The sequence below is a fragment of the Corvus brachyrhynchos genome, unplaced genomic scaffold (assembly GCF_000691975.1).
Source record: "Corvus brachyrhynchos isolate BGI_N302 unplaced genomic scaffold, ASM69197v1 scaffold119, whole genome shotgun sequence".
NCBI lineage: Eukaryota > Metazoa > Chordata > Aves > Passeriformes > Corvidae > Corvus > Corvus brachyrhynchos.
In genome coordinates this window covers 672,056-689,666 of record NW_008240054.1, presented here as the reverse complement: position 1 = coordinate 689,666, position 17,611 = coordinate 672,056, and the positions used below count along the sequence as shown (strand labels likewise).

At 47.4% G+C, this 17,611-nt stretch overlaps 1 protein-coding gene across 1 annotated transcript in view; it reads left to right on the top strand.

Annotated features, from left to right (window-relative positions):
• The first annotated feature begins 6 nt into the window (after positions 1–6).
• Positions 7–17,611, top strand: part of AAK1 (AP2 associated kinase 1) — a 73,345-nt gene continuing 55,740 nt past the window's right edge. The window contains exon 1 of the mRNA XM_017744696.1: positions 7–26. The gene's annotated coding sequence lies outside the window, so the exon portion shown is untranslated. The remainder of the gene's footprint in view (positions 27–17,611) is intronic.

Here is a 17,611-nt window from a genome sequence, read left to right as displayed (position 1 = left end):
CACTGTGGACGAGGTGCTGGCGGAAGGTAAGATCCCGGTGCCTTTCAGAGCGCTCGACGTGTGCTGGTTTTCCTTCCCCAAGCTGAAAGGGAGGCCTTGAGCTGTTCTGGGCACCCAGCCTCCTCCTTGACCCCCAGATTCCCGAATATTTCATTGTCCTTGACAGAATTGCAGCTCAGTGGTGTCTGTAAGCTGACGTGTCTGGTCTTCCCATCTGTAAATCCAGTGTGGGTTTGCTGGATTTGGCTTTTTTTTTTTTTTTTAATGCTTTAGAAATTGGGAGGTTTTCGGAAGTTAATTGTTTCCCACTTCTCCTAAACTGGGAGTTACAAAGACACCCCCACCAAAATATTGTCAAATATTTTAGTGCAGAACAAGGTGCTGTAAATAAAGAAAGCAGTGTCCTTCACTCTTAAACTTTCTTCAGCTGTTACCTCCTTTCCTACCTCAAGCAGAGAGGATTAAAACACTGGAGTAAATTCCTTGTAGCTATGTCATCCACATAGGTATAGGCTGAGCAGGACTGGCTGTGAGCTGGGATGAGGGATTTCTCTGTGTGTGGGGTTTCTGCATGGGGAAGGTGTGATCCCAATTGCTTTTGTTTTTGTTTTGTTTTTGTTTTGTTTTCCCCCAAATAAAACAGTTAAAGACCTAGAAATGAATCGTAGGGGTTATAGAACTCGTAACGTGTGCAGGCCTTGCAGTGCAGCAAGCTGCTGGTGGCATTTGTTTAATTGTAACCAGCTCTGCTGCTTGAACTATCGTTTTACATTTCATTTGTTGGGGTTGTAAGGAACCTCCTGAATGGCTCTGGCTGGTAACCTTAGCCTCGACCTTCAGAGAGATGTTGGCCTCCTTAGACCCGCTCCTGGTCCCTCCTGCGCAGCATCCTGGGCAATTTTAGTCAAAACAGTGTTTTGTTTTGATGGTGAAGGAGAGCTGCTGGGAGAGAGCTGAGTGGGAGGACCTGTGTTGGCTTTTACAGAAAGAGCCCTAAAATGGAAAAGGGACTCTGTGTACGCTGCCTGTGTTCAGGTTTGTAAGAATTCACCATGGTGTACAAGAAAATAGGTCTGTGACTTGTTTTTTAGACATGGCTTCTGATGTGTTCTGCTGAGAGGAGCACCGAAACCAGGCTTTTAACTAGTAACTATAGTGATTTTTTTCTTGAAATTTGCAATATAGGTTTGCCTTGACTGATATTTCCAAGGCCCTTTTGGCCCTGGAAGCTTAGGACCTACGTGAGCTAAACTTGAGAAGCTGTCAGTCTCTTTTTAATGCAGGATGGCCTCATCCTGGTAACATGGGAAGGCAGAGGCTTTTTTTGCTGATGAGTAATCTGCTGGCAGGTTCTGCCCTGTGCTGACAGCCCCGGGAAGCGGAGCCGTGTGTCACCGGGCTCTCCTGCTCGGCGGGGCTGAGCTGCAGCAGAGGTGGAGGTGGTAGCACGGATTGCCTGGGAGAGAAGTGCCTCCCTTCCCTGCCTCGCTGTCCTGGGGGAGCTGCTGCTTGTGGGGGCTTTTCCCTGCCACTCGTGGTTTCCTGGCTGGCCTGTGGGATGGAGCATGGCCTGCAGCTCTGGGATCCTCACACACAGGCCGAGCACTCCTGTGAAATAGGTGCTGTGTTCTGTTCCTGTGAGGCAGAGGGAGTTCTGGTGAAGGGTGCTGCACAGGTATCTTCCTCACAGTGGGACTCTGCTGTGGGCAGTCTGAAATCTTTCTGCACGCAGAGCGAAGCCTCTGAGGGGACAAGAGCAAGGTGGTGTGTTGGTTTGCAGGTTGTCACCTTTTTTTGGAACAGAGAGGTGAAAATGCCATTTCCTCTATAGGAAAGTTGGGCCATCTGGGGAGGCAGTGTGGGTCAGAAGTGCTGCAGCTCTGCATGCCTGTGACTGAGTGTGCTGGTAAACAGCCTTTTCTCCCTGACTCAGCTGGAGACCTGGGGAGCTTGTGGGCAGCCCGGTCCCTGCACTCCTGACATCTGAGACCTTGGCTGGAAAACCTCTTTGTATCTGCAGTGGTGTTTCAGCAGTGCTGAAAAGGCAACTCTTGGCTATTTCTGCTAAAAGGAAAAGTCCCCTGGGAAGCACTTTGTAGGAGGAGTGTCCTGTCTGGGAAGGAAAGACCTCTCATCTCCGTTGCTTTAGGAGGGAGTGGGGAGGCCTGGTGCAGCATGTGAAACATTAAAAAAAAATGAGATGTGAAAGTGGCTTAAAAGAGAGACTCAGTGAAGTGATGAATGGTGTGGAGGAGACTTGAGTTGAACCAGAACTTACGGAATTGAAGTGTTGGGATTTACCTCTGTCAGAGCTGTGCCTGGTCACCCTGAATTCTGCTGAGCAACCCTGCTGACAAGGAGTGTGTCCTGGCTGCAGCACTGCGTGTGCCAAGTGGCAAATGGCTCCATGTGCCTCTGGGCTCTTGTGTAGATCCCCCAAAATATCTGCTGTGGTCAGGTGCACCCCCACCCCTGAAAAATAGTTGTGTCTGGATACTTGCCTTCCTGGACAGGGAGGAACATCCCTTCCTTTTGGAAGGAAGTAGATGGGAATAATATAGAAGGAATTTGAGAGGTTGGTTGTGGTGTTATGATACTGGTGAATCAGTGGTTTTGTTACAAACAGGGTGTTGCAATAGGTGATTCCTGGTTGGGTCTTTGGAGCTGTCCTCCTCTAATCCGTATAATAGCACAAATAATCTCTTGAAAAATTCCCCTCAGAGTTTGCACAAGGATTATCTCCGGTGGGAGGGCAGTGCTGCTGGCCCTGGGGGTCCGCAGGGCCAGGTTTAAAGTCACACAGTGCCCCAGTATGGGCTGAGGGGTGTTGTGACTGCTTTTGGGGTGAGTGGTGTTTCACAGAGCTGAAGTGAATGCCCAGGAGCTGTTGCAGTGTGGGGCTGCTGTCTTGCTGTTTTCCTTCTGAAAGGAAACCAAAACAGTGTTGGACCAAGTCAGATAGTGCTCTTTGTTTCTGCCTGTGCATAGAGAAAAAACCAAAACAACAAAAACCCACCCCAGAGCCCCACACTGGAGCTGTAGGGAGGTTGGTGTCCCTCGGATGAGGATCAGAGCAGCAGAAATATTGAGAAGGATGTTGCTATAAATTAGGAATTTGCTAAGGAGTTTGAGAGATGTACGTGTGTGGCAAAGTACCACAAGGCACGGGTACTCCTCCGAGCTAAAACAGGGTGGGGATTGCCCCAGTGTCCCATTTCTGAGGGCCTCTGTGTTTTGTGTGACTCTGTGCTCACGGTGTTGTAAGAGAGTGTTGAGCTGACCCGAGGTGTGTAAACACTGATGGGGCACATGTTTGAGCAGGGTTTTGTCTCTCTCTGCTTCTAGCAAAAGGTACAGGCTGCATTGCTGCAGGTCGATGAAAAGTTACTTTTAAAATCAGTATTATTTTTCTGTAGGTCTTTTCCCCTTGAAGTGTGTAAGTAAGGGATTCAGGTTTAATAGTTGTTGGATATCTCTGGAGTTTTTCAGGTACATGCCTGTGTGCTGGTAGCTAGTGTTGATTTGAAAGCATTTAACGGTTGATATTGCGAACCAGTGCAAAGTCACCAAATCATCTTATGTTTGCCAGATGTATTTTTTCCTCTGTTTTCAAAAGAGGGACATTGTGGCATTCATCCTGACTTTCCTTGGCAGACCTGCCGGCCAGTGCATGTACGAAATGCGTGTAGGAAGCATCTGGGAGAGGCTGTGAATGCCCAACCCATGCCTGGTGGGAAAGGGGGGTTCCCTGAGCTGCCCACTGGTGTGGCTGGGCTGAGTGCAGGGGGTTTCTGCTGACCCCTGCCCTGCTCACTCTTGGCACGTCCTTTCTCTGCAGCACCATAACCTGAAGTCACTGAAAATACAACTGAGCTTCCTCTAAAATAATTTCACTTTAAAGCAAACCCCATCTGAAGTACGTTTTTCAGATTTATGTGATCCTCAACCCAATTCCAGTGTGGTTGGGTTCAAGACATTGCTTTGAAGTGTATTTTGTGAGTTACTGCTTTCTAGCTTCAGCCAAGGGCCAGCTGCTAATCAGCTGACCAGTGACATTTGGATTACGAATTAAACTGTTTCTCCTCTTGGAATGGGACATGTGATTTTTATTTTTTTATTTTTCCCTGTTGCTTTTTCTGTGTTTCTTGTGACATGTACTCTGCTCTGCTAGGTAGGATGTTTGATTCTGTGTTCTAGCAGCCTGGTTTTTTGAGGGTAGGAGCCAGGGGAACTTGTGAAGAATCCCAAGGGAGTTATTTGGTAAATGTTGAGGTATCCCAAGTGTTTTGGTGCTTTTAGCAGCACAGCTTTTGCTGGGACAGTGTGTGCTGTGTTCTGAGATGTAGTCAGGGAGGAAAGGCAGGTGTTAATGGATTTAAGTGTGCAAGAAGTTGTGTAGGCCAGAGACTGGCCTGGCCTGGCTTGTGAGCTTTGTGCAGCCTGTCAGAGAAGGGGTCTGGGTTGTACCCAGGGGGGCTGGTTCCTTGTGTAACAGCTGTGGTAGCTAAAAGCTCGTTTTGAGGCAGTGTTAGTCCGGGGCAGTCATGGCAGGGGGAGTCTTCTGCAGTCATCATCCCAGGAAGAAACCTTCCATATTAAACCAAAATAGTTTCTGTTGCAAGCAGTCCTACTATGAAGCTGTCAGTTAGTTTAAGAAAGCTTAGTTTTGGGATTCTGGCTGGGGATAATACATGGTTTAACTCTCCAGCTGGGGTCTTGCAGAAGTGTTCTAGTAGTTACAAAGGAACAGGTCTCTAACCTCCAGTTGCAACATCAGCACTGACATTGTGGCTCCCAGGAGAACGTGCACTGCCATAATGTTTTTATTGTGGTGTGGGCCTTCTCCCCTTTGTGCAGGAGCTTGTCAGCAGCTGAGGAGAGCAGGTGGGAAGTTATAAATGTGCTGAAGACAAGTTGGAATCCACTCTGGATTTAGCACTTACTGCCTTCCAAGCTCACCCACCTGCATTAATCATGGCTAATAAGGGGTCAGGACTGGCTAGGTGCTGCACACTAGTGTTGGGACTGGGAGCTGCTTCCCTTGAAGGTGACTTTTTTCAGTGTAAATAGTGTTCTGGGCAGGCTGAGGCTGTGCCTGTTGGGAAGGCAGTGTACCAGCTGCAGGGCTGGTGCTGCTTCTCTGGAAAGTCACAACCAATTTGCCTTCGCTTGTGCTAAGTGTTTACTTGTGTTCCACAAGTGGAAGGAGACAGGAAGTCTCTGAGCAGAACGTGCCATAAGCAAACTCGGTTTATGAAGGAGTTATCTTCTGATAACAAGAGGGTAACTAAGTACGTTTCCCAGGAAAGGGTGCTGGCTTCCTTGGATGGGGGAAGCACAGGATGTCCTTGTGGCAGTATCATGCTGGAAACAAACCTCCTTGGATCAGATACTGGCTGCTGTACTTTTTGAGAGTAGGAACAATACTGACAGTGATTTACAAGCACAAGGAAAAGATTTGGAAAGGCTTAAGTGAGGCACTGCAAGGTAATTCTCATTTGTGGCTTTTTGTCATTATGGAAACTTTCTCCTTTTGTAGGAGGTCCAGGAATTGCCACTAAATGAAATGAAGGTTATTGTTAGCTGCCTACAGTGTGATGCAGCAGAGTGAAAGCAGAGGGGAGCTGCTGCAGCTCTGCTAATGTGAGGAGCTCTCACTACGCAGAGTATCTGAGCCGTGGCACAGTCTGTGAATGTGTCCTTCCATCCCTTTTAGGGCTGCTGGGAACTCAGATAGGGAGGTGAAGCAATGCAGAGCACGTGTGGCCAAGTCAGGAATTGATCTCTGGCCTTCCAGATTGGGTGCTTTAATTGCAGTCTGTGTTTCCTCTCAAGTGCTGCCTCTCTGTGATTTCAGTGAGTGTGCTCTTGGCACACATGTGATTTGGGTGTAAATTCATGCTTGCTCTGTGGCAGAACCCTGCTGACACCAGGACCCTGGGCCATGTGTTGCAGGATTGGATTAAAGACATTTTTGGAACAAGATGCTCATAGCATCTGGTTTGCTTCATGATTTTGCAGAAACAAATTACGTACCAGTGACGGGTGATCTCATAGATTAAAAATAAAAAAAGCCATCAGCAGCTGAGTTCCCCGAGCAGGGATTTGTGTGTGCATCCCCCCCACAGCTGAGCTGGAAGGTGCTGTGATGAGGGCAGGTAGAGCTGATCTTCATTCACTGTTAGTCACACATCGGTTTCCCTTCCCGTTAGGTGATCATGGGCCTGTTTTAGAGGGCCCCAGAATGTGCCTGTGTGAACTTACAAAGCAATCTGACAAGCTGTTCTCAAGGGTGTGAGAGCAAGATGCAAGATCTTCTGAGGCTCTCTAATTGCACAGCTGTTGCTCAGATCATATCTTAGCTTGTCTCTCCTTCTGTAAGCGAAATGATGCTTGCAGGGCTGACATGTGCTTTTGCTGCACAAATGGCAGCAGTAAAATAAACTCAAGCTTGTCTCAAAGATGTGCAGAATGCTCCGTGAGGACACGATGTGCCTGGTTCCTGTGGCTGTCACTGAACATCAGTCTCTCTTCAAAGCACCAAAGCAAGCAGGAGGAACCCTTGGTTTGGTGTGTTATACATGTTTTGTGACTTCACTGCTATCCCAGGTTGCATGTGGGTGCTATTCAGATCTTTATGAGAGTGATGCAAAATTTGGAATTTCAAAGCGGTTTGAAATACTTAAAATGAACGCAAGAAATCAGTGCTGATGTGAGAAGCACACAAGTGCAGGCCTTTTGCCTTATGTGACTTCTCTGCATGACCTGCCTGCTAATTCAGTGTTACTTTAGTTACCTGTTGTGACCCTCTGAAGGATTAATGGCTTCTGACTTGGGAAGTGCTTCAGCCATAAAGACCTCTCTGGCACCGAGCTGCTGCTTGGGAGGAGGGAGCTGGATCGATGGGAAATCCTCACTTAGGGCTGCAGTGTGTCCACATGAGGGTTATTGGTGGCTGCTGCTGGCCCAGGGCTCTGCTCTAATAGCTCTCTTCATGACCTTTGGCAAGAAGTGTCTGATACCGGCGGTATGCAAATGGCTGGAGGCATGAGCAATACCGTGAGACTCTTAAAACACTCTCTGGAGTTAGAAGGATCTGTGAAAGCACCTGTGTGTGTGCAGAGACTCAGGTGCTGCACACTTGCCTTTTCACCCAGATTTTGTAGCAGCTCTCCTTGGACAGGCATCCAGGTGGTGGGTAGGGAGTAGGGATGGGGTACAGCACAAACAGGCAGGAGATGTTGGCTGGAGGGAAGAGGCAGTGCCAAGTCTCTTTGGAAGAGAGGTGGGAAAAGGCAGGATACAGCAAGGATGGCTCAGGGGCTGGGATGGATCCTCTTTGTTGGATTCCATAGGATCCTCTGATTAAGGTTCTGCCAGTGTCCCATTAGGCAAATACGCACTTGAGAGGAACCTGCTAAACTCCTCTGATGTCTCTGTGCCTGGAGGCATGAGCAATACCGTGAGACTCTTAAAACACTCTCTGGAGTTAGAAGGATCTGTGAAAGCACCTGTGTGTGTGCAGAGACTCAGGTGCTGCACACTTGCCTTTTCACCCAGATTTTGTAGCAGCTCTCCTTGGACAGGCATCCAGGTGGTGGGTAGGGAGTAGGGATGGGGTACAGCACAAACAGGCAGGAGATGTTGGCTGGAGGGAAGAGGCAGTGCCAAGTCTCTTTGGAAGAGAGGTGGGAAAAGGCAGGATACAGCAAGGATGGCTCAGGGGCTGGGATGGATCCTCTTTGTTGGATTCCATAGGATCCTCTGATTAAGGTTCTGCCAGTGTCCCATTAGGCAAATACGCACTTGAGAGGAACCTGCTAAACTCCTCTGATGTCTCTGTGCCCTATTTCCCCCTTACAGTGTAGGAAACTTCAGTGGGATGCTCGTGGCCGTTTTGGGAGCAGCTGATGTGGGCTCTGCCTGGTATACACTGGCTGTTCCCTGGGAATTCCAGGCAGTGCTGCTTGCACAGTAATGTGTGTTCTGACTGGAGGGAGCTCTTTGGTGCCTGTGTATTTGTCACAGCCCTCTCACAAGGCAGGCAGTGTAGGATGACACATGAGGCCAGCCCCACTTGTCAACTGATGAGATCCTGCTGGTTCTTATGTTTGTGGTTTTTATTGGTTATGTTTGTAAGGAGATAAAGAAATGCACAGAGCCCTGACTTGTGGGTTGTAGGGTGGCAAAGGATGCAGGAGGGACAGTGTGGCAGAGAGAAGGGGAGGGGGCAGTACAGGCAGGTAACACTGTCCTGTGATCCTTGGGCACATATTTCTGGCGAGAACAAATCTGCTGAACGTCAGAGCCTTTCCTTTGGCCTTTACCTGTTGCTTTGAGTCAGAAGATGTACTTGCACATGCGAATATGAGTTTACCCTTCTGTTTCTGTGCTCCATTACCAGTTGTAGTTTGAACTGCTGAGCTGTCTCTGCTCTCTGGAGAGGTGAGGTGTCACACAGCCTGTGGTTCTGTGCCTATCCCCTCTCTGCAGAGCAGACAAACAGATGGTGGGAGGGAGGCTTATCAAATTATTTTACAAATGAGAAGCTGAAGCCTATGAAGATGAAGCCATTTGATAAGGGCTGTGTAGGAGAGCGGGGACAAAGTCTTGTATTAAATGCAAATACACTCCTTGCCTGGTGTTTTAATCACAGGGTTATTAATATTCATGTCACCATAGTATCCAGGAACTTTTATCATGGACCAGGGCCCTGTGTCCCATAATGCAAATGCAGGACAAAGCCTGTCCTTGCTTCTTGGAGATTCCTGGCCCTTCCCTGCTCCTGCTGATTCTCAGTGACATGCTTGGTACCTTGTGTGCTGCTGCCTTAGGAGGCCTGCTCAGAGAGAGGGTGTTGGGTACAAGCAGCTGTGATGGTACAGCTGATCACGGTGTGAGAGTTGATACACAGAATCTTCTGGAGATCTGATATTATTCAGAGACCACGGGAAACACATAAACTCAGCCTTGCTCACCCAGTTTTCAGCAGAACATGTGACAGGATTAAATGTATTGGATTTTTTTAAAAATTAAAATGATGCTATTTTTGAAGGGGGGCAGGTGGTGGTTTTCTACCTTTTGCTTTTGTTTTAAACTTAACACAACAAGCCCTTACACTTGAAAAGTCTTACCTTTGAAAGTCTTTCTGCTACTGATGCATTTAGTAATATATTTATTATATTTAAGTTGGGATATAAATAAATAAAGCAATTATTTACGTTCATTTGAGCTGATGAATTCAATCCCCAATGGTTATGGGCTTGGTGAGTAACAGTCACAAGGCTGCAGGTTCTGGACCCCTGCAACTGTTTCCTGCTCCTGGAGATCTGACAAATGAACAGACAAATAGTTCATCTCTCTCCCTCCTCACCCGTGTGTGTGTGGAAAACTCGAAGCCCTGTTTCATGTAGAGCTGATTTTTTTTCCCCATTAAATGCTGAATGCTGGATACTGTGTGCTCCTGGCTGTACCTGGGGGTTTAAATTCCCTGAGGTCTGCCTGGTGGCACATGCTTGTGCTATCCATGCTTGGCATGTACTGAGGAGTTGAAAAGTTCATTGCTGTCTTCAGGGGTTGATCAGCTCGTGCCCTTGCAGAGGAATGGGATGTGTCCTTAAGTTGTGTTTTCTTGTTACTCAGGGAGGTGGCACTTCGGTGGCCCAAGGGTACCTGTAACCTGTAGTTACATAGGTATCCATAACCTGTAGTTATATGGGATTCCTGGAAAGGCTGAACTCTGGATTCCTGGGTTTAAGGAGAGGAAGCTGGTTGGAGAGAAGCCTTCATCCACTGCTGTGAAGCTCTGACAGTGTCCTGTTGGCTGTAAACTCGGGCTCTTCCTGGAATGTACAGCAGTGGAGTTTTGCTTGGGGTTCTCCTGCTGCTGTGCTCAGGAGGCGTGTCTGGGTGCTGCCATAGTAATCAAAATTCCTAAATGCCTAACTTGTCTGTTGCCGTGAGCTGTCCTCGGATCCTTGCATAATTGCTTCCCAAGTGGAGTGTGCTGTTACCATGGCACTTCGGGTCTCCATGGCCTGCTCTGCCTTGCCCTTGCAAGCCAGTCCAGCTAAAGACCAGTCCCAGCCCTGGCCTTCGTCTTGCTTTCTCCCTCCTCTACACCTCCAGCTACAACCTGCTCTCTGCTCGACTAGTTTAGCTTTTTTCTCTCCTCTCCTGCTGACATGATTCACCGCTTCCTTGCCTTTCCAGGGAAGCTTTTCAGCTGCCTGCAGTTGCTGCAGCTTCTTGCTGGCTTTGCAGTTCCAGTCGTGTTCACTCAGAGCCCGTCATGCTCCGCAGCATGTTGATGCCAGTGCTAATTTCACTTGGAGATGAACAAGGGCTCAGATGCTATTAGTGGCTGCTTGGAATAATAGCAGCTGAAATGTGCTTTTTAAAGGGCTGACTGATAACTAAACAAATGACTCTTTTTAATTTTTTTTAAGCTGTGAGTTATTCATGACCCATTAATTTTTATTTTTTTTCAGGCTTACAGTGGAAGTTCAAGGACTAAAATTGTTACAATTGAGAGGGACTGAGTCTGCCTTGCCAAGTAATCTATTTGGAGGCAGCGTGTCTTGCTGCATAGTAATAAAACACTGTTCTATCAGCTTTGGTTTTCCAAGTCTGCCTGTCAGGGAGGAATGGAGTGGATGCACAGGGCTGTGCAGCAGAGCACATACCCAGCAAATCTCCCCACGTGAGCACCTAAACGTGCTTCCTGCTGTGACAGCCAGTACAGTTTCATCGCCTTTAGTGAGCTGCTGTTTGTTACAAAATTGCTGTCACAAATACTGCAAATACTGGGAGACTTTAATGCCCCTGAGTTGGGGTGTCTGGGCTGTGCTCTGCCGCTGCTCTCGGAATGCCAAGCCGCTGCTGCCCTTGGACCAGAGCTTCTGACAAGAGTGTGGATTTAATGCACAGGCTGGATCTTGCCCACTGATTATTTTAGGCTTCTAAAATGCTGTTGCATGGAAGAGATTAATTTCCTTCCTCTCCTTTCTCTGCTGTGTTGTGATTTACAGCTTCCTCTTTTGTCCTTCTCCTTGGACCTGGCTGGGAGTTGCAGGATTGTGTGGGGAGTGAGGTGTCTCTTAGAGGTAATGAGATGAGGTCCTGAAACATTCAAAGAAATGAAGCAGAATGGTTTTAAGTCAGCTCTGTCAAAATGACCCCCAGAGAAGTGACAAGAGGCAGTTATGTTTTTTCCATGTCATCCATGTGGTGAAAATGCTTCTAACTATTATAATTATTTTGTGTCTATTTGCTGTTGTGAGCATCATAGCTGATAGACTGAATATTCACTCCCAAAACTGCCACAATCTCTAGACAACCAGTCTTGCTCTCCTAAAATCAGGAGAGGTAAAGGCCATGCTCGTGCTGTGTGTTGGATGAGGTTCTGGGTTGTATTATTTTGCACGGTTCAGGCCCTCGTGGCTGGCGCTGCCACACCAACATTAATGATGGTGACGTCCTGCCTATTTAAAAGGAGAGGGTGGAGCTTGTAAATCTAAATCTGTCTTGTCATGGCCTAGATATTGCAGCAGTGACACTAAGCAAGGGCCCTATAATTATGTTGGTAATATTGGATAATTGCATTAGGATTCTCAGCTGTGGTAAATCTTGTGTAGGGCTGACCATGGCCCTGCTTTCCCCTGGCTGTGAGTCTGACCCAGGAACTCTGTGTAAGCTCAAGCCTTTGTTTAACCTGGGGAGAAGTCCTTTGCTCAGATGTGCTGGATGTTCCATTAGGGTTTTCCTGGTGGTATTTAAAGCCTAAAGCTTAAGCAGTGCTGGAGCTGGAAGAGCTGCTGCTTTCTGAGTTGGGAGTGAGAAGGGTTTGTGATCAGCAGGGCTTTGCCTGGGCTGTTCTGCTCTATTGGAAGCAGACCTTTGCCCTGATGATGGGTGTTGTCTGATGGGCTCTGGAGGTATCTTTGAAGCTGGGTGTTTGTTTTTTTTCCCTTTTTCTTCCTGCCTCCTACTGAATCCCAGTTGATTTTGTGTGGGCACCAGGCTGACGCAGATGCCTGGCTTTCCGTGCCCGGAGAACTCGCTCAGCGTGAGGCTGCCTGAGGGATTTCTGCTGGCCAGCCACGGAGGCTCCTCTGCTTGCTGCTTTAACATGGAAACTCTATTGCTGATGTGCAGATTGACTTTGTGCAGATCAAATTCTTCCCAGCTCGAATGTGAGCTGTGTGGAGAATTCCTGGCTGCTTAAAGTGGTTATTATTGGAAGGACAGTGCCTAACTCTGGGAGCTGTGGAGTTGTAGGGCTGCACATGTATTTCTCTGCTATGGACTGTGTGGAACAGTGAGTTTATTACCTGCCCTGCTCAGAGCTGCTGTTGTCGTGAATATGAACCAGGTGAGCAGAGAATCCACCTCAGTGTCCCAGCACTGCCTTCCTCTGGCAGTAGGATGAAGCCTGGGAAGCCCCAGCATTTGCTAGCAGGAAACGAGCTGTGCACATGCTCTGCAGGGAGGAAAGGGGAGCTGGTGATTTGCCCAGCAAAGCTTTAATATTCTTCAAGAGTTCGTCCTATGCAATAGAAGCTGCATTTCCTGTATGTTCACTTTAGCTCTGAGCTCTCCTGACTTTTTACAGTTGTAACTGTTACAATCTTCTTTTGAGTATGTTCACTGTTAAATTCCTAATCTTGTTGCAAAAATACCTCCTTAGCTAATTTTCCATCTGGGGAGATGCAGGATTCAGCTGATTCTCCTGATACCATGCCTGTTTCAGGTTTCCTGTCATGAAATACTAGATGTCCTCTATGCTTTATCTAGATGCTGTCTGCTTTCCCTGCAGTTCTGGAGCTCTGATTGCCTCCTACAGCCACTTAAAATGGTCAGAACAGGGTTGAAATTTGAGTTATGGTGACCATTGCTCCTTACACAGATGAGGCTCTTTCGGCTGGAGTTAGTGGTGTGCCCTTTATTTTTTGCCCTCAAGGTAACTCTTAAATGTTCAGGCTATTTAATTGGCAGTTGATGTTTCAAGATCTGATTTGATAGGTTTCCCAGAGCAGTTCTATCTCCACTCCAGGATGAAACCTTTTAAAGCACTGTTTAGGGGCAGTGGAAACAGCCCGAAGGAGCAGACGAAGCCACAACTGAAAGTTCAGTGAACCACCCAGAATCTGCACTGATTTTTGGTGACTTTTAGTATGTTTGACTCCCTGTACAGGTGAATATGGTGAGGTCAGACACTGAGAGCTGTATCTCTCCTCTTGGAAATGAACAAGGGGAGCTTCCCAGGGGCTGTGATGGAAGTGTGGTACAGTGTTTTCTGCAGTCTCTGTGCTCTGTAGCTTTCAGACCTGTATGCACGGTAAGGACTTGTGTCTCAGTGGTGTAGAGCCCTGAGCTGAAGGAGAGCAGCACTGCCCAGAGGCCTCCTGTCTGCCCTGCAGAGACCAGTGGTTTGTGTTGGTGATAAGCAGAGCTCCTTGAAATAGCTTGCTCCAAATACTGCTCTGGGAGATGCTGGGACAGGCCTTTAGATTGAAGTAGTCCCTTAAACTTGGCATGTTATGCTGTAGATAAGTCAAGGGACTTAAAAAAATACGACAAAAACCAACTAAGTAAAGCTTGTTATTTCCTTTGAGGTAGAAAATCTGGGCTGAGAGAGGCCCTGTTTAATTTAGTGTTATTATCTGCTGTTCTCAGCTGGGGAGGCTGTTGGCAGGGGATGAGGGTTTGTTTTGTTCTTGTCCAGAACTGGACCCTGGTTTATGACACACATGTACACAAACACATGCACTGTTTACAGACATTTGGGTGTAGGAAGACCAGGAGATCCACGTTCAGGCCCCCCTGGAGCAGAGCCCGCTGCTGCTGTTGGGTGTGTCCCGCGCGTCTCCTCTGTCCTCACTGCCGCCTTCAGACAGCTGGGCAGGTGCCACCCACACCTATGGGTCTGTGTGTGAGCCTGTGGCTGAGCACACGCTGTCAGTGCTCTGTGCTTCAGCTTGCAGACTGTTGACGCAGTTTAGCCCAGGTAAAGAAAATCCTGGTTTTTTGGCCTGGGTTGTGAGGAGCAAACACCAGTTTTGTCCGTTTACTGCTGCAAAGTGATGCAAGCCTGTGCCTTGGGACAGGTTGTGTGTTTTCTGTGCCTGCAACTTGAGGGTGAATATTCTTCACTTATATGGATATAAAATGACATGTAAATACCCTAATGTAACCAGAGGATTATGGAATTGGGTGGGAGAGTGAGTCATAGGCACTAATTAAATCCCAAACCCCAAGTGTCGTGTCTCTCCAACATGTAGTACTGAAACAACAAAATGCAAACACAAAGGACAACATTCGTACAACCACCACTGCTTTGAGTCTTTCTAGTCTTCTAGTGCTGGATAATCTGGAAAAGACTCTGTATAGCATGCTTCCAGCTGCCCAGGAGGTTGTGGAGAAAAGATTGGTTATAGCTACGTTGGCGTGTAGGGGAAGAACTTGGGGTTGAGATCCAGTGGAGATTTTGGTGAGACTTCCTGGTGGTGACAGGGTGACAACACCCAGGAATGAATTGCTGCAGAGCATGTGGGGAGTGTGAGTAGAGTGGTGAAAGAGCAGGTTAGAGGATGTGCTGGGGGGAGACTGTGGGCAGGGTCAGTCCTGCCAGAGAGAGGCTGAGTCAGGTGAAATCCTTTGTGGTACCTGGCAGTGCTGGGAAACCTCTAAAAATGTTTCTTTCCTGTTGGTAACATGCCCTGCCATACCCAAAATGTCAGGAGAAGGTGAACCCTTCAGTCCCATCCTGTTGAGATGACTTGCTGCTGTCTCTTAGTAAGAGATGCTGTGGTTTGAGGGGTCTGATCTGGGCTGGGACCACCTGAAGGTGCAGTTCCAGCACAAATTTGCTTTCTGAAGCCAGGCTGCAGAGCTGCTGTGTGAGAGGAGGTCTCAGGGGTGTGAGCTGGGTGAGCAGGGCCTGTACCTCACCCTGCTGCTGTCAGCGGTGTGTTGGCAAACTGACCCAAATGTTCTCTGGTCAAGTTTTTTGCCCTTTTTTATTAATCACAGGTTGTCCCACCCTAGTAGCATCCTTTTTAACACCATGGCTTGAAGAACAGAGAAACTACTTGCAAATTGCTTGTGTTTCTGACTGTCTCCGTCTGAAGGAAGTGGGAGCAGAGATAATGTTCCAGGTTGAACTCAGTAAATCATAAATTGTACCAGTGCTGTCTTTACTTTCTTTGATATTTTCATGATCTTGGATATTAACAGTCCTAATGCAAAGTCTGCCTCGTTACTGTGCCTTCTGAATTGCACCTCAAATGACTTCAAAAACAAAATGAGGGAGTTGTATTTTTTTTAGAGGTGTTAATGCTGACACTCTGTGACTTTAAAGGTGTTGCAGATGCTTCATAAAGCAAAAAAAGCAGTGTACAGTGATCCTGATCATTCCAACCCCTTATGTATCATAGTAGAACACTTCACAATGCTGCCTCTGGTTTGTGGGCACATTTGGTAGTAACAAGGAATAATATTGGAACAGAAAACTTAATTTGGGGTGAAATATCCTGTCCTGGAAATAAAGAGCTCAGAAGTGGTGCAGAAGTGGCATAAAACCAGGGAAAATGGGATTTGAAATGGTGTGTTTTCAGCAGGTATGTGCAGCAATATCCTCCTGCTGGGCAATGGAAGAGTAGACTAAAGGCATCAGAAAGAATACATTGGTGCAGATTAATAGCCACAAAAATAGCACTATAATCCTAATGCCTGTCACGGGGAGCTATTATTAAAATAAAAAGCCCATATTAAAATATGCCAGCAAATATTTGCTTGTGTGGAGGGTCACACCAGATCATGACACGAGGCAGGATCAGTAGGACTGTTTTCCTTGGCTTCCCTCCCCGTCACTGCTGGGTTTGTGGGACAGTGTGGTGCTTTTTATAGGAGCTGCTGGGGAGCCTCCTCGAGACTCGTGGTGTGGTCCCAGTAGCACTTCCCAGCAGTCACAGGAAGGTTTTCTGGAGGTCTCTGCAGCTCAGCAGCCCCCAGTGTGCTCAGAGGACAGGATCCCAGGGCACCTCTTCTGCTTGTCCTACAGAGGAGTCACTTGTCTCTGTTCCTCCTGGGTTTGGAGGTGTGGGGAACCAAGCTGAGGGTATTCCTTCACCTCTGTTGAAAGCTGGCCCACAGAGCTGTAGGGGAGCAGCACTGGCACATGGAGAGCTTTTCCCTGATGTGCTTGCAGAGCTCTGCTGAGCTTGGCTGTTGTCTGAAATAATTACAGATTATTGTATTGTTTAACTTTGGCCAAACTGTTTTCCTTGGCCTTTTTTCTTTGTGGTGACTCCAGTTTTTAAGTGACTCCAAAGCTGAGGTTTGCTGTAGCCATCTCTGTCTCTGGAAAAAACACCCAAAAACATGGGTGCTTTAGGATCAAGAATCACATCATAGAATAGTTTGGATTGGAATGAGTGAATATTGTATATACACAACTAGGGGGAATTTTTTTTTTTTTTTGAATGAGTGTATGTTGCTCCAGTTAGAGGAGTCAGAGGTGCAGGATGGCTTCCTCAGGGCAGCAGCAGAGAGAAAATGGTTCTGGTGTTGCCTGGTGATGATGTCCAGTGATGGGTAATGTGCCATGTCTGTGTGACAGCTGCTTGTGGCTGTGACTGGGGAGAAAAATACATTACTGTGTATTAGTAAAGCTTTGGGAATGGTGAGCTGGAAACACCCCATGCAAGGGAGTCACTATGATTTTCCTGTAACTGGATCACAGCATCCTGACTGTGGGGAAAAAAAACAAAACCTGAGTGAGCCTGCCCTTGTACTTAGGAAGGTAAGTGCTAAGGAAGTTCTTCTGGCTGGTGAGATAAGGCAAAATATGACATAATTCTTGATGGATAAGAATCAGTAAGTATTGGAATTGTGCAAATGCAGTGGCTTTGTGCCTGGTTCTTTTTGAGCACTTAATTTTGAGTGCCTGCTGGTACAGCTAGAGCTTAAAATGCCTTGCTGGCTGTCTCTGGAGGCTGAATGTTCCCGGGGCAGTTTTGGGCACACCTGAACAGCACTTGGCTTCTCCTCAGCTGCCGTGCTGGAGCACAGTGGGCCGTCTGCATGCAGAGCATTGAGGGGGATGAGATGGAGCTAAAATACAGCAAGATGGGAACAATCCAGTGGAAAACCATGTCTTGTTTGTCCATCTCAGAAAAGAATTTCACCCCTGAGGAATAACGTTTTTAGTGGCATTCACAGTGTTTATCAGGAGCTATGGTAATTCCAGGTATTGTTAATTTGTTTGTGGAAGGGTGATGGAGAAAATCCAAAATGAAACAGTGGATTTTTATTTATTTTTGAAAGTGGAAATTGGTGACCTGACAGTTTCAAGCCTGATGATTTGACTGCCTTAACTGAAAAGAGGAGCGATTCCTCCTCAAACCCAACATAGCCTCGGAAAAAAAAATGAGGGATGTGATTGGAGGAAAACCTTGACAGTGTTTGCAGAGGGAAAACACATCCATGGAGATGTTATTGTAGCTGCTCTTGCAGAGCTCAGATGTGCAGCTGGGAGGTCATGGAGCTGTGTGTCTCCTTTGCTCCCGGACAAGCAGCGCTCGTGTCTCTGTGAGGAACATTCAGCAGG